At 50.0% G+C, this 14,571-nt stretch overlaps 1 protein-coding gene across 2 annotated transcripts in view; it reads left to right on the plus strand.

Moving 5' to 3' along the window:
• Positions 1-14,571, plus strand: part of LOC144121606 (rab5 GDP/GTP exchange factor-like) — a 116,423-nt gene that overhangs the window by 25,320 nt on the left and 76,532 nt on the right. The window contains exon 1 of one of the 2 annotated variants that reach the window (XM_077654910.1): positions 4,205-4,368. The exons of the other annotated variant lie outside the window; for it this stretch is intronic. The gene's annotated coding sequence lies outside the window, so the exon portion shown is untranslated. Of the gene's footprint in view, positions 1-4,204; positions 4,369-14,571 lie in introns of those variants that run through there. 2 annotated transcript variants of the gene reach the window in all.

Genomic DNA, 14,571 nt, shown 5'->3' on the forward strand with positions numbered 1-14,571 from the left:
AATATCGACCACCTGGGGATCTTTAACGTGCACTGACATCGCACAGCACACGGGCGCCTTAGCGTTTTTCCTCCATAAAAACGCAGCCGCCGCGGTCGGGTTCGAACCCGGGAACTCCGGATCAGTAGCCGAGCGCCCTAACCACTGAGCCACCGCAGCGGGTAGGAACAAAAGGAAAATTCCTAGTCAGCGACAGTGAAACTGCCATTCAAAATTTTCGAGAAGTCAGGATCTCAGCGGAAGCAGTCAAGGTCCTTAGCCAACAATCTCTGGATAGGAAAGTTCATTTCATTTAGACACCCGCACACGCCGCCGTCCCTGGTAAGGATGCGGCTCACGAGCTCGCCCGAGTTCTCTATTTCCGGGTAGCCGTAGAGGCCCCCGAGCACCGGGGGAAAGAGGAGCGCCTGCAGGATTACGGGGAAATTGTTGGTCATTACAAATTGGGACCTAGGCTGGTACCCCCATTAGAACCAAAATTAAATAATAGAGAAGCTGTCGCGTGGAGGCAGCTACAAACCAATACATTGATGAACCCGGTGTGGGGTTACCACGTGTACCCATGCAGAGCTAGGTTCGCATGATCTATGCACGCACTGTGGGGCGAGAGGGACCCTCGACCACATAATTTTGGAGTGCCAAAATTCTCCCGGGGCGGGCAAAACTATTGATAGTAGAGAAGCCTGGGAGACCCTGCTAAGAAGTCCGGACCCTGAGCTCCAGCGCACCACTATCCATATGGCGAAAGAGGCCGCTACCAGTCGAGGACTTCCAGCCAGCCTCTAACCGCGGACGTACAACTCCCGGTCGCGGGGAGAAGCGTCTTTTCTGATGAAAATAAAAGCAGTTCAATCAATCCATCAATCTATTGCCGAAGAGGGAGGGGCCTGAAACGCTCGCTTTCGCACATAGTCACCATTTCTCTCACATGTGGACACGCCCCCGTCGCGTGTTTGAGCTTGAGGGTGAGGAGGATGCCGACGAGATATAGCGTATATAGGCTGCGGAGGGCTGCACGTGTTGTTCCATGGCCAGCTGGGGTCGACACGTGTCCGACACCTGTGCTTCATAACCCCGACGCGTGAGGCAGGCACGCAGGAGGGGATGCATCGGAAACGAGACCCTTAATTGTCTCCAGATACGGCCGCGGCAATCGGGAATGATACCGCCCGCCTGCTCACCACGGCGGCACTCGGCTCGTGGGGAGACACCGGAAATTCGGCCCTTTCGTGCTCTAACTTCAGCCCGCCGTTCTTTGGGTCGAGAGAGAGAGAACAACTTTATTTGCCACTTGAGGGCTTGAGGGTTGGGAGTTGGGGCAGGTGGGCCGAGAGTGGCCCCCAGGTGGGGGCGACGTCTTGAGCCCACGAGGCGAGTGCGAGTTGTGTCTTCTTGTCTCGTCTTGCAAGAAGTTGGGTTCAACCCTCCAAGGAGGGAGCTGGCAGTAAAGTTTGTGGGGGCGGGTTACCCTCGCATCCCCAGAGGCTGTGTGCCTGAGTGGCAAACACTCCGTGGTCGCAATTAGGACAGACGGGGTCATATTCACCGTCAGTGATGAGGTATAGTCGAGAATAACTGAGAATCGAATTGGTCGGCAGTCTGCGAAGCATGGTGACTTGCGCTCTGTCGAGGTCGGGGTGGGGAGGTGGGTACACGCGTCTTGTCTCCTTGTAGAAGTTGGTGATTTCCGCATAGAATAGGGGGGCCTCGGCGAGAGCATACGGGTTAAAGGGGTCGGCTGCCCGGTTGTTTAGGCCTCGGGCTAAACAGTCGACCCCCTCGTTCTCTGAGTTCCCCGCGTGCGCAGTTACCCACACTAAGCTTACAGTGCAGTCGAGAGTGCAGCCGCGGAGGAGAAAGGGGTGCCGTAATGGAGGGCTCCGGAAAAATTTTGACCACCTGGAGATCTTTAACGTACTCTGACATCGCCTCTAACATTGCGTTTCGCCTCCATCGAAGCGCGGTCGCCGCGGTCGGGTTCGAACCCGGGAAAAGTGGGAGAAAGCGCGGTGCAAATTTGCTTTTTCTACTGCTCACAAAATTAGAAACTATAGTGTGCTGTGAAACACGCGATAAAGTTTACAGGTTGCGATGGTAGTTTCAAGCGTATACAAATATCGTACATGGTTAAATAGTTTTTAGGCGCAAAAAAGGACAAGACACATAGGGTAGGTGACAGGACGAAGCGCCAACTTCCAACTGATGAACAGTTGGAAGTTGGCGCTTCGTCCTGTCACCTACCCTATGTGTCTTGTCCTTTTTTGCGCCTAAAAACTATTTAATTATGAACCAAAACCAACTAGCCCAGCAGCAAGTGCTCTTAGATCGTACATGGCGCACGAAAGAAAGCACAAGCATGCGCAGAAATACTACGACGTTGCCTCAGTTAACCTGCCTGTTATCTGGTAGCAAAGGTATACAGACCGGAAGCAAATCCCACACGCTGCGCATGCCAGCCGGCGCTCGATAAAACAGAGACCTTGGCCCAGTAGTTATAAAAGGGGTGAGAGAATTCACAGAAGCGAGCGTGTTTTCTGTTTTTGGTGCACGTGCTATACAGTGTTGACGTCAGCGGACCGTCCTTGCCTTTCTGTGAATAAGTTAGACCACGAGCTTTAGACGTCGTGCTTTTATGTCCATTCGTTGCACGGACCCCCTCTCCACTGTTGCATATATCATTGACGAATCTTATCGAAAAGTAAATATTTTTCTCTTATGCATGTGTGTGTCCTTAAATGCGCATTTTTTCTGGTGTCGCGAGCGACTTTCAGCACGTGAATGAATCCCTACGAATACCAGGAAGGAGGGGAGGAATTGAGGAACTATACTCTATCATGTCGCATACTAAGCGGCCAGGAGGTCGACAGCGCTTAATGTAGCCAGGAAGGTCAGAATGAAAGACGAGGTTTGGGGTAGTGGATAGATCTGATGGTGATGGACAAAAGGCAGAAAGGGAGAGGCAGTTGGGGGAAGAGGGGTCGGAGTGGAATCGATATCTTCTCGCGGGATAAGGAGAGTGTTGGTCAGAATTTTTCCAAGTATATATATGTGACTGTATAGACGGTAAGTTAATGGTGTGGTGGTGGCAATTGTCTTATATGCCATGTCGGAACTGTGAGCAATGTTCAGTGGTAAAGGTCTACTCCCACGGGTGGTACATCCCAGAGAAAGCGTTGTTCACTAGGCTGCTATAAGCCATTCGGATCCGGGTACATACATGTTTGGGCCGAAGATCCATGAACAATAGTAATAATAATAATAATAATAATAATTGGTTTTTGGGGAAAGGAAATGGCGCAGTATCTGTCTCATATATCGTTGGACACCTGAGCCGCGCCGTAAGGGAAGGGATGAAAAATAATAATAATAATTGGTTTTTTGGGGAAAGGAAATGGCGCAGTATCTGTGTCATATATCGTTGGACACCTGAACCGCGCCGTAAGGAAGGAATAAAGGAGGGAGTGAAAGGAAGAATAGGTGCCGTAGTGGAGGGCTCCGGCATGATTTCGACCACCTGGGGATCTTTAACGTGCACTGACATCGCACAGCACACGGGCGCCTTAGCGTTTTTCCTCCATAAAAACGCAGCCGCCGCGGTCGGGTTCGAACCGGGAACTCCGGATCAGTAGCCGAGCGCCCTAACCACTGAGCCACCGCGGCGGGGCGGATGAAAAACGGAAATCTGGTTTTCCTCGTGTGTGCGCTCCAAAAAATGCGCATTCGACACGTGGCGGCAATGCGCTTTCTGTCAATGACTGTTTCTTTTTTTTTAAACCTCTAAGCTCTTTGAAGGTTAGTCCCACAATAGCTTCGACCCACGTTCGTGTCAATACGGTGCATGTTCGGGGAACCAGCGCCATATGCGCAGCTGCCCATTTCGCCCGCGTAAACGACGTGGAAAAACAGTCACAATGAACCGTACTCGTGTGACGCTTCCAGAAGCAAGGACACAGAAAAACAACGTCACGTGCATGGACAACGGCGCATATCGGCAGATGCGCTTCGTAATTAAAGGTTAAAACAAAACAAAAAGGAAAGCGGGGAAGCCCGAGCCGGCTACAACGTCATAGCGAGTGTCGCGATCAAGAGGAAAAGGGCGAAATTGCGGTATAGGTGCACGCGCGTTGAAGCGCTGTTTGTTTTCTGTTTTCTTTCTTTCGTGTTCGAGCTTAGCAAGTGGCGCCGTCGTCATGAACCTTGACCTAATAAAGATCGTGCGTAGTAAAAGTGGTGTCGCTTTTTGAGAAGACTCCCAAACTGCTGTTTTCAGACGCTTTTGGCCGTGCCGATTTGTACTTTCGCGTGTTCTTGGTCGAGACTCGAGACCGAAGCATCACTATTCCATCCTTCCGTCTTCCACAAGATTCGGTGAGAGCACTTACCAGTATTGTACTCTTATATAACTAGTTGTTTGGCAACGAGACGTGCGCATGCGCGGCATTGTGCACCGATGGAGTGCCAGTTGTGGGAGTTGTCCAGTGAAAACAGTGAAACGTTTCAGACTGCTCATATTCTACGAAGGGCAGATACAAGCAGCAAGGGCTGAGCCGCTCGCACGGCAGACAACAGGACTGCGCGGAGATTCGTTCGGGCGGCGGGGCGGCGCGCAGGAGTCTCCAAAGAGCGATGCCCGTCCACTTTAGATTCTGCTTAAACTTGCTTAATCACAAAAGTTTGAAGCGGAGGAAAGTAAAAAAACATACAAGGAAGAGGGCAAAGGGGGAGGGGGATAAAGCACGGTGCGCGTCCCGTGTACAAAAACAAGAGCTGAAAGTAAATCGCCTTCTGCTTTAAACAAATGCACCCAGAAAAACGCCGTTTTGATGGAGGTGAAACGCAAAGGCGCTCGCGTGCTGTGTGATGTCAGTGCATCACACAGCACGCGAGCGCCTTTCCACCGCGGCGGGTCAAAATAGGAAAAATGGCCGGAGCCCATACGCACACCCGTCTGCACACCAGGTAAGTAACGCCGACTGTGTCTTGCAAACCACAACGTTATTAAGGCGTGTCGCCATGTGCCTGATCGGATGACCCACACAAAAAAAATTGAAGGCCATTTCGACATGCACCCGGTACTACCTCGGTTATTGGTAGTAACAAAAAACTTTGCGCTTAGGAATTTCGAACTCAAGCTTTGTCACTATAACGGGAAATCATGACGTGTACAGTGCACTTGGTAACCTCCAAAGTTCAAGCGGAGGAAAAAGCTCAAAGCGCCTGGGAACATGGAGGAAATTGAACAAAACTTCTTTTTTTTTTAGGGGGGCGGGGGGTTCAGGTTGAATCACGTTTTCCATAACCTTACGTTTCGCAGAATCGCAGCTGTAGTCGGATGCAACTTAAAGGTGCACTACAAAGGATTCTAAGCTCGTCCTTATACCGCGGAAACTCGATCTACACTCTCCGAGCATTCTTAGAAAATTCGAATTATCGTCCTCTGCGGCCGATTTCCTTATTAAATCGAATTAAACGTTCCACCTCCCGCCTTTTTGTAACTCACCTCATAAAGAAGGAGGAGTCCACCTGCGCGTGGGGTGCCTTTCAGCCAGTCGCTTTCGCTTTCATTTTGCTTTTTAGCTTTTGGTTGGTTGACTCGATCCTCTATATACTTTCGGAGGCGAGTTTAAAAAAAAAGGCGGGAGCCGGGACGTTTAATTTGATTTAATAGGGAAATCGGCCGGACAGGAAAATAATTAGAAGTTTCTGAGAATGCTCGCAGCGCGTAGGTCTAGTTCCCGCGGTAAAAAGACGAGCTCTGAATCCTCTTTAGTACACCTTTAAGTCTCCAGTGAAGCTCTGCCCGCATTCAGGACCGCTGCACAGAATTCCTCCACAACAAAAAGTAATTCGTTGTTGAAAATTTTCCTGCTACATAAACGAGGAACTATAATCACAAGAAAAATATTATAAGCTCTAGAAGTTTGATGCATGGCTTGTTTAATCAAGTCAAAGATTAAAAAACCAGACATCAAGTGAAACATTAAAAAGCGGAGTAATACAGGACGCCACGGACCCTGGCCCAGTGTTAGCAACTGCTGATTTTTTAAAGTTGTATCCTACCACAGACATAGCCTTTGTAAGGCAAATAGCTGAAAATTCGCAGGCACGGAGGAAGCGCGAACGCGTCCAAAATATAATACAATGTACGCGGCGCACGCGCACGCACACACGCACGCACGCACACACGCGCGCGCGCACACGCACACACGCGCGCGCGCACACGCACACACGCGCGCGCGCGCACACACACATACACGTTGAAAAAGCAAAAGCAGGGAGCGAAAAGTCATTGAAAAGTTCAAGTTCAGATGTCGTCCGCTACTTTGTAGTGTCTATGATTTCAATCCTCTAAATTTTGGTGGTGAGCGCGTATTTCTAGCCGCCATGAAGGAGCATCTCGCCAGTTTGAAGCTTATTCTGTTTAATAGCTATAGAAGCCCTTCATTATGCATTACTCATCTTCATTATGCACTTTCTCCACTCCTGACTGACTGATGGCAACATTTATGCAGATGGGGGGAAGCGATGCAAAAGGCATACATATGGAGAAGGAAGAATGGAAGGTGAATGGCAGGTGCAGGAACAAGTGCAACGCGGCGACGTCCACAATGGCCGCCTCACAAAGACAGTGTAGCGCTATAGCCCTCTTTAGCGCGACTGCAGTGACTCCACTGCTCGCTGTGACGTCACATTACGTGCTGCGAGAACTTTATGGCATAATAGGGGCATTTATAACCCTATCCTCCTAACTGATAGGGTCCCCCCTATTCCAAACTTCCTAATAGCCAGTATTAAAATAGGACATTATCCCCCTAACCGTTAGGGTCACCCTAGCTATTCTAAGACCCCATAATTCTGGCTGCTGTTTTCAGTGGTATGCATGAAGTGAAGAGGCGGAATAATCCGCTTCGTATTTCGCGATCACCACCGATTCTGAGCGTTTTCTGTTTCTCGCGAACGTAGCTCACGGGGCTTAGTGCACGACGGCGCATGGGTGGAAAGTATAGGCGTTACGGATGCCGGTGCTTCAAAAATCTAGCTGTGCTGCGATTTCGTCGCAAAGTGATCGTTCGTCCTATGTTGACATTCTCCGTGCGTGGAGCGGTAATGGCAGTCCATCAATCTCCTCGTAACGTAAGAGCGTGACGCATGCTGGGATTTCCTTCGCTGCCCTATAGGTCTGAGCGCTCTGGGCACGCAGCGAGCCGCTGCTGCTTTTGCCTTTGCATTACGCCAAATGCCGTTCTGATCGGCTGGCTGTTGCGGCCGACCGCGCGTCATTTATCCTACGAATATCCCATTCGACCCGTAGCGTGCCAGCGAAAAGAGCGAGGCTCTTCAGCGGCGCTTCGGTATACGGCGCTATAACTCATGGAGCTGTAGCTGTAGCTGCGAAAAGACGGAACGCTAATCTCCGCGAGGAGGGTAGACAATATAGAGGCAACACACACACACTAGCGCGCGCGTGCACACAGGACTATTCTCAGAAAGCAGTAAAATATGAATAATAGAGGAGAGATATATGCTCGTCTCTAGAAGATCTGTCTACAGGTGCACCGAGTGAAAACAGGCACCTGGAATAAACATTTGGAGACCCTGCGACGTCCACAATCGCCGCATACTCTACCACCGAAGCCACCCAAACCTGCCAGCCGCGTGGCGCCTGGCCTGACAACTGGCACACGTGTTGGCCTTGCCGGTGCACATTTAGATCGGCGCTCTGCCTCTACCGCAACCAATGCCTCTCCTCCCTAGCTAGATCTTCTATTCCTGCAAAGAGTCTGCAGCGCCACTTCCTGCACCGCACCTGGTGCTGCGTTTGGTGGTGTGCATCGATCACCGATGTAGTGGACAGGTATACCATTCCGCCTGAAATACAGCTTCATCCACCTGCCGACTCAGAGCCTGCGTCATTTAATAAAATGTTCAGTCTTTATCGCCGTCTGCTGGAGCATGTGGTTAGGCTGTTGTATTGGTAGCCACGAGCAAATGCTGGCTGCATTGCTGCCTCTTCTGTACAGCATATAAGAACCGAGGGATGGCGCCACCTCCGCTTTTCGAGCACGTTTTGCAACTACATGGCAACACATATTCTTCTCTGGCTCTTCATGCGGCTGCCACATGATTTCGCATTCAAAGAACTATGTGCATTCATTCGGGGACACTACTACATAAAATATGTATAATGCGCAAGTATTAATCCAGCGAAAATTTAGTCAAATGAATCCATTGCCGATTTGCTAATGTTAAATGTTAATGGTGTTAAATGTTGTACGCATAAACGGGTATTGGTTGCATAAAACCCTCATTACCTCCGGCTCGGCACGCTGCGTTGCCCATTCATTTTCCAAGGCTTTAGAAGGCGTGTTTCTACGCAGAAACAAGCGAAATTTCTTTCAGGACATTTTGACCTTTCGGTTTAAATCGAAGCCACCGGTCATCCTTGATTAAGTACTTGTGCATTGGGGTTTCAGTTGCTCTTGAGCGACAAGACTCAAAACGAAGAAATACACAGCATCTAATCATACGGCAGGCTAAGCGAAATTAATCATGTGAACGTCAGCACCACTTTGGAAATAAAAGTTCCGGGGAGAATATTAGGGCATTGTATACGGTCAGGTTTTGGCTGAAATTCGACTTACATCATATATTATTGTACTTACGAAGGCGTGCTGATCAGTATTGAGAATTATTCAGCAAAAACTTGAGCTGGAAAACTGAAACTGCCACACCATTCTACACAGTGCACTTGTGAGACTCTCCTATAGTCTCTTAAGTCAGTGCGAACAGAATTCTTCCGACTGCTTGTCAGACCACCCATATGCAGCATTAGTTGCCTCGAGAACTCACCGAAACCTTTGTCCATGTAGGCGTTTTCAGAGATTCGGAAACATGCTAGTCCGACGGAGCCAGGTCGGGCGAATAGGGTGTATGAGGCTTCGGTTGAAATCCTCAGGAGGCCATTTTTGCAATACTGATGCTTGTAGTATGTGACGGGGCTTTGCGCGAAGTATGGGGTTACAACGGTCGCGCCAGTTGGACATTCACAAAGAATCGAGAGAGATATTCTTTCTCCTTTCAGAACGTTTTCCGGGTTAGATCTCGTTCTTTGCTACAGACGGGGGCACCAATTCCTCCCTCGGTTACGTTCATAGCGTTGTAGGCGGACCAGTTACAGCTTCAGCGGAGATTTCTCCAATTAGCTTAATTGCTTGCGCTTTCCTCCCGCCGCATTTACCTTCGTCAGCTCTTCCAACGTAGTGAAGGCTTCTTCCGAACATTCATTTTGTGCTCCTTTGACGCTGCCGAAGCACTCGAGCGATACCACAGCCGTAAGGATCTTACAGCGACTGCTGGTCGCTGCTTGCGTCCTCATTTCTTATCCAGTGATAGAAAATGTCAATGAGGAACACACGTCTTCACCTCTCTATGACTTAGTGTAACTTCGTGCTCTTAGTTCTGCCTTTTATCTTCAGTGTGGTTCTTACAATAACTGTTTGCATCTTGATGCACGCAAAGTGAACGCGGGACGGGAAAGCCTCGGGGTGCTTTCCAACGTTTCGACAAGAGGACTAGTTTTCGTCTCGGCAAAGCGTTCATCATTGGCGGGGTTTAGATAGGGTCATCACTCCGAGGAGGAAGGCCCTGTGAAGGGGAGTAGGGCCTATGCAATGTCGCGCACCCAGGCCAAGAGGCCGTCCTTTCTTGAAGGAGTTGCCGAGTGCCTGACACCGATAACTTAGGAAACGTCCGATTGCGGCAATGAGGGGAAAAACCCAGAACTAAACTCAGTGCATCGTTTTCGCAACACTTCACGTTATATTCGAAACGCACAAGCTTCCCCAATAACATTTCCTGCTGGTCTCTGACAGTTCGTGCGTGACACCTTGGTGAGTATTAAGCGAATTCAACAAGGAAATGTATTCTAGGCACTCTAAGTGAGAGTTATCAGACACCCTTCCTGGCATTCTATTGTTCCGGCAAGGAATGCGCCAGCCCTGCAACTTTCCCGATAAACGTGGCGCTAGGCCAACGAAGGAAGTTATGACCATCCGGGCTTTTCATCCCTATCAGTGGAACGACAGAGTGGCAGTGGCAGCCGTACCTCGCCTCCGTCACCTTACCGTAAGCGGGCGCAACATTCAGGCTAACTTTGTACCACGTCAGCAGATGGCACGTCCTTCCGAATGCCGCCCCAGGTGTACCTTGGCGCTCTGAGCCCACTTACATAACACTCTGTTTGACCAGAGAGAGCATTCTAGAAAATTTTCTGCTGGAACGTACTACGTCGATGGCGCCGTTTCCACTGAAAGAAGTCCCACGTGCAGCTGCCATTGTAAAACAAGTTGGACAGAGCGATAGAGAGATGTTCTTGACAGAGTTAGTGCGAATGGTTCGCCGGGATCGCTGAACCACGCCAAGCGACTGCATCGGTGACGAGTAAACGTAAGACAGATGATCGCAGTTAGAACGAACAACTCAAATGAAGGAGCAGTGTTCCTATGAGATGGCGGCGGCTTTGAAGTGTTAGGAACTTCAAAAGACCGTGCCAACGAGCCCCCCAGGGTCGTGCGGTCGGCTGTGTGAGCTATCGACTGAGTTCCCTCTCGGCTAAGACTCCGTCGCAGCGGTATACCTAAATCTATAGGGCGCGTCCAAGTAGGCCTTATGGAAGGCTGAAGCCAATTGACTCCTGTGTGTTGGCCGCAAGGGAAAAAAAAGAATAACTATAAGCTTTGTTGGCTCCATGGCGAGGACGCGCAATTTTGACCTCCCAAGTCAGCCAGGCGTCGGCCGTTGGGAACTGAGGGCGGACATGTTACGGTTGCAGGGGCCATTCGTAGGAATAAGCGAACCAGAAGTTATAAGCTACAAGCTGAGCTCATGTTTAGCTAATGGTTAACTTCCACGGAGAGTTGTCGCTTATGGTCTAGTTAACAGTAGATTTACATGGTTTAGCTGCAACAGTGAAACGGATTGCCTGTGATTAGACGTTCGCTTTCCTACTTGCCCTTACTTTCGTCACATTGACGTCACGGCGAAATGAAATGGAAATTGAAACGAGCCGTTACTGAATGCGACCCAACGGCAGTCGTTATTGAAATTCTTGCCATAGTAAACACGCCGAAAGGAGCGTGTGCTTGCAGCGCTCAAGTAACCGACCCGTACACCACATGTGTGGTGACGTCCACTAAAAGCCACGCCAGGCATCCTGCCCATGCCCCGCCGCGGTGGCTCAGTGGTTAGGGCGCTCGACTACTGATCCGGAGTTCCCGGGTTCGAACCCGACCGCGGCGGCTGCGTTTTTATGGAGGAAAAACGCTAAGGCGCCCGTGTGCTGTGCGATGTCAGTGCACGTTAAAGATCCCCAGGTGGTCGAAATTATTCCGGAGCCCTCCACTACGGACCTATTTGTTCCTCTCTTCTTTCACTCCCTCCTTTATCCCTTCCCTTACGGCGCGGTTCAGGTGTCCAACGATATATGAGACAGATACTGCGCCATTTCCTTTCCACCAAAAACCAATTATTATTATTATTATTATCATCCTGCCCGCGTGCCATTGTTTGTATTTAGTTTTCTTTCCCGATAACATGGATGCCCGCATGGCGCAACATCTCGCTCTGTCGACGTTGCGTGAGTCAGGCACGTTGTGATTAATCGGTCGCAGGAATGAGCTAGCAGCTTGATGCTGCAAGAGAAAAATTAATGATTCGCGTAATGGGGACGTATCCTGCTCGCTTGCCTGTGTCTGGATTTTTTTTTTTTAACGGAGCCGCCCGGCATCTAGCGCATGAAGTTGGTACTGTATAAAGCTTCGGATTAAAAGGCAATCACTTCGCTTTTTCCCTTACGTTGATGTGTCCGGTAGGGGAATACAAATTCCTCCACATCCTTTGCGTGTGGATACATCATTTACGCTAGCCGCTCACTACAGCTGTAGACCTAAAAAAGGCGAAACATTGCGCGTCTTTCCGTATAGGCGACGTTCTCGTTTGATACCGGTGCAAAACATACGCCATCGGACATGAGGCGGAAACTTAAAAGTTAAGTTCCGGAAATTCGTGGATATATTGTTGCGCAATCTAAGTTTCAAGAATTGGAAACTGAGGGCGTCTTATGTTGGACCACCTTTCACATCTTCAGCGCAAGCTCACGAGTTCCAAAATTGACCTAGTAAAGAAAATAAAATTACAGAAACTGCCTTGCCCGGCCGATCCGTATCTTATGTCTGCGGAAAACAGACAGTCATCGTCTGCCAAGAATTCCTTGTTTGTCTTTTTTATGAAATGCTTTGCTTACGGAAGAAAAATGAAAGATGAAGGTGATTAAAGCTTCCCTGAAAAGAAAGGACATGTGCTCACTCTTACACTGCCGGCTGACGCCTGAATCAACACAATGGCACTGCGATGCTTTGTAAGTGGCACGCTGGACAAAATTCACTTCCTGTATAGGCCTCTCCTTGTTGCAAATGTGGGAACAACCTGGCAGTGCCGCTATCAACGCGTTCACGAATCGCGTTTTGTGACTGCTGTGCTATTCCACCCCTATGGTGGTCATTTGTGCTAATCTCTCTTTAACGACAACTGTACGATGCGAATAACCCTAAGCGAGTTTGCATGCCTTCTCTTACGGTGCGGTTCGGGTGTCCACCGAGATATGTGAGACAGTTACTGCGTCATTTCCTGTCCTCAACACCAAAACCAAGCCTGATACTATGTGGGGCGGAACCTATGCTCGAGGTGACCTTCCTGGCGCATCTGGTTTCCCATGTAGGGTTCATTTCTCACATAGCGACCGACAGAATATGCTACTAGCACGGATGGAAAAGTGTTGCCAAAGTTGCTGCGCCGGTTCTCTATAAAATGCGGTGGCATTTAGTGATTCATTGAGGGGCTTCAGTACTGCGAAAGCGAGGTGCAATAGGAGCACCTTTCTGTGTAGCGGGTTCCTTGTCTCCGGGCGTCGCAATGGCACGCGGTTGGGGTCGCGAGGGGCGTCCCGGTCGCGTTCTACCCAAAGTTACCGCTCTTAAATTTCTGCATGTTTCGCGATCCATCTTGCTGCGTCTCGCCAATCTAAATTCGCGCACACACAGCACTCGTCGTTCCGTATCGAGGCTCTGACGGCGCGTTACCTACGGCTGCGCCTTAACGCACTTCTGCTGTAACGTCGCCAGCAAGGGGTCCCACTGCAGTTGTTCGAAAATGGACGAAAGCCTTCATGAGGTACGTTGGCGGACTAGAGGAAAGCGTGGGTTGGATACCCGAGAGTGTCATCCACCTCAAGCAAGTGAGTGGTGCCCAGCCGCAGCCGGCGGCAAAGCGGGTTTCCATATGGTTATTGTACTGACTCTAGAGCGGCAGCCCCACACCCATGTTCACCCTGTCCGCGTTATCACTAATATTATTCGCAACCATCTCTGGCAACACTTCCTGGTAGGGAGCCATTACTCTGGACGATCAGGGAAATAAAAGGAAAGAAGAGGCCCTGCCCTCAAAGGCACCTCGATGATCTGCGCGCGAAATGCAGGCCGTACTTATCTGACAACAGAGGCCTTTTCAGATAACGTTTCTCTGTGTGATACCTCAACCGCCGCTATAGAGTTGCATTTCTGCGACTTTTTATGCGTTAGCATTAAAACCCCCATGTCGGCAAAATCCCTCCGTCTCCCTGAAGCCCGATTGGTAGGTGTCAAAGTGAGGAGAGAAATTCCCCTCGCCACTTTCAGAGGAGAGGGGAAGGAGAAAAGTGAGAGAGAAAGAGGGGTGGGAGGCGGTGGGGGAGAGTGGGGCGGAGGTACGGCGTGTCGCACGGTCTGAACCCGTCAGCGGCAGCGGCTGCTGCACTAATGCTAACGCATACTCTGCCATATGAATCTCATTGATCGTGCACAATTCTTTTAAATGGCGTTGAATATTTCTACGAGATGCATGCTGTCGCAATAAAGAAAAATAAAGATACCGGTGCTCAGAAGTACGAAAATATTATCTTCAAACAGATTTCAACGCTTGTTAAGCAGTGAGTCTGTCGCTGCAAACAGATAGCATTAGAGTGGCTGTAGTAAGCACAAACTCATCCTGTGCTTTACCTCTTGCTGTGGATGCTTTCCAGCGCTCGCACCCGCATCAAGGGGGCGCCCGCAGCGCCTCCGAGGGTCGCTTTGAGGCGCTTTGAGATGCGTAGCCCTGAGTGGGCACCGCCTCCGCAAGCGGACGGGGGTGCTTACAGGGCTTTGTAGAAGCTTTGCATCACCGTTCCACACGAGACCTTCCCCCTTCGAATACTGCTTTTGCAATTCAGCATCATGTTTACCGCCAATCATCTTCGGAAATTGAACTACTGTGGCGCGTCGATTCAGCAACACATGAGTCTACAGGGTGCCTCTGAAGGCGTTCTATCACGTCACTGCTTTTGTATACCTGAGATGCTGCGAGTTATTTTTGATGCCGGCAGACGGCTCGCATTAACGTTATAATGATGGTCGCCATGTTTGAGACGCGGCGAAAACCTGCGCATTTGTCTCCTCTGCTTGCCATCACATCCTCCCACGTATAAACTGTGTGGAAGCT

This window comes from Amblyomma americanum, chromosome 2 (genome assembly GCF_052857255.1).
Source record: "Amblyomma americanum isolate KBUSLIRL-KWMA chromosome 2, ASM5285725v1, whole genome shotgun sequence".
NCBI lineage: Eukaryota > Metazoa > Arthropoda > Arachnida > Ixodida > Ixodidae > Amblyomma > Amblyomma americanum.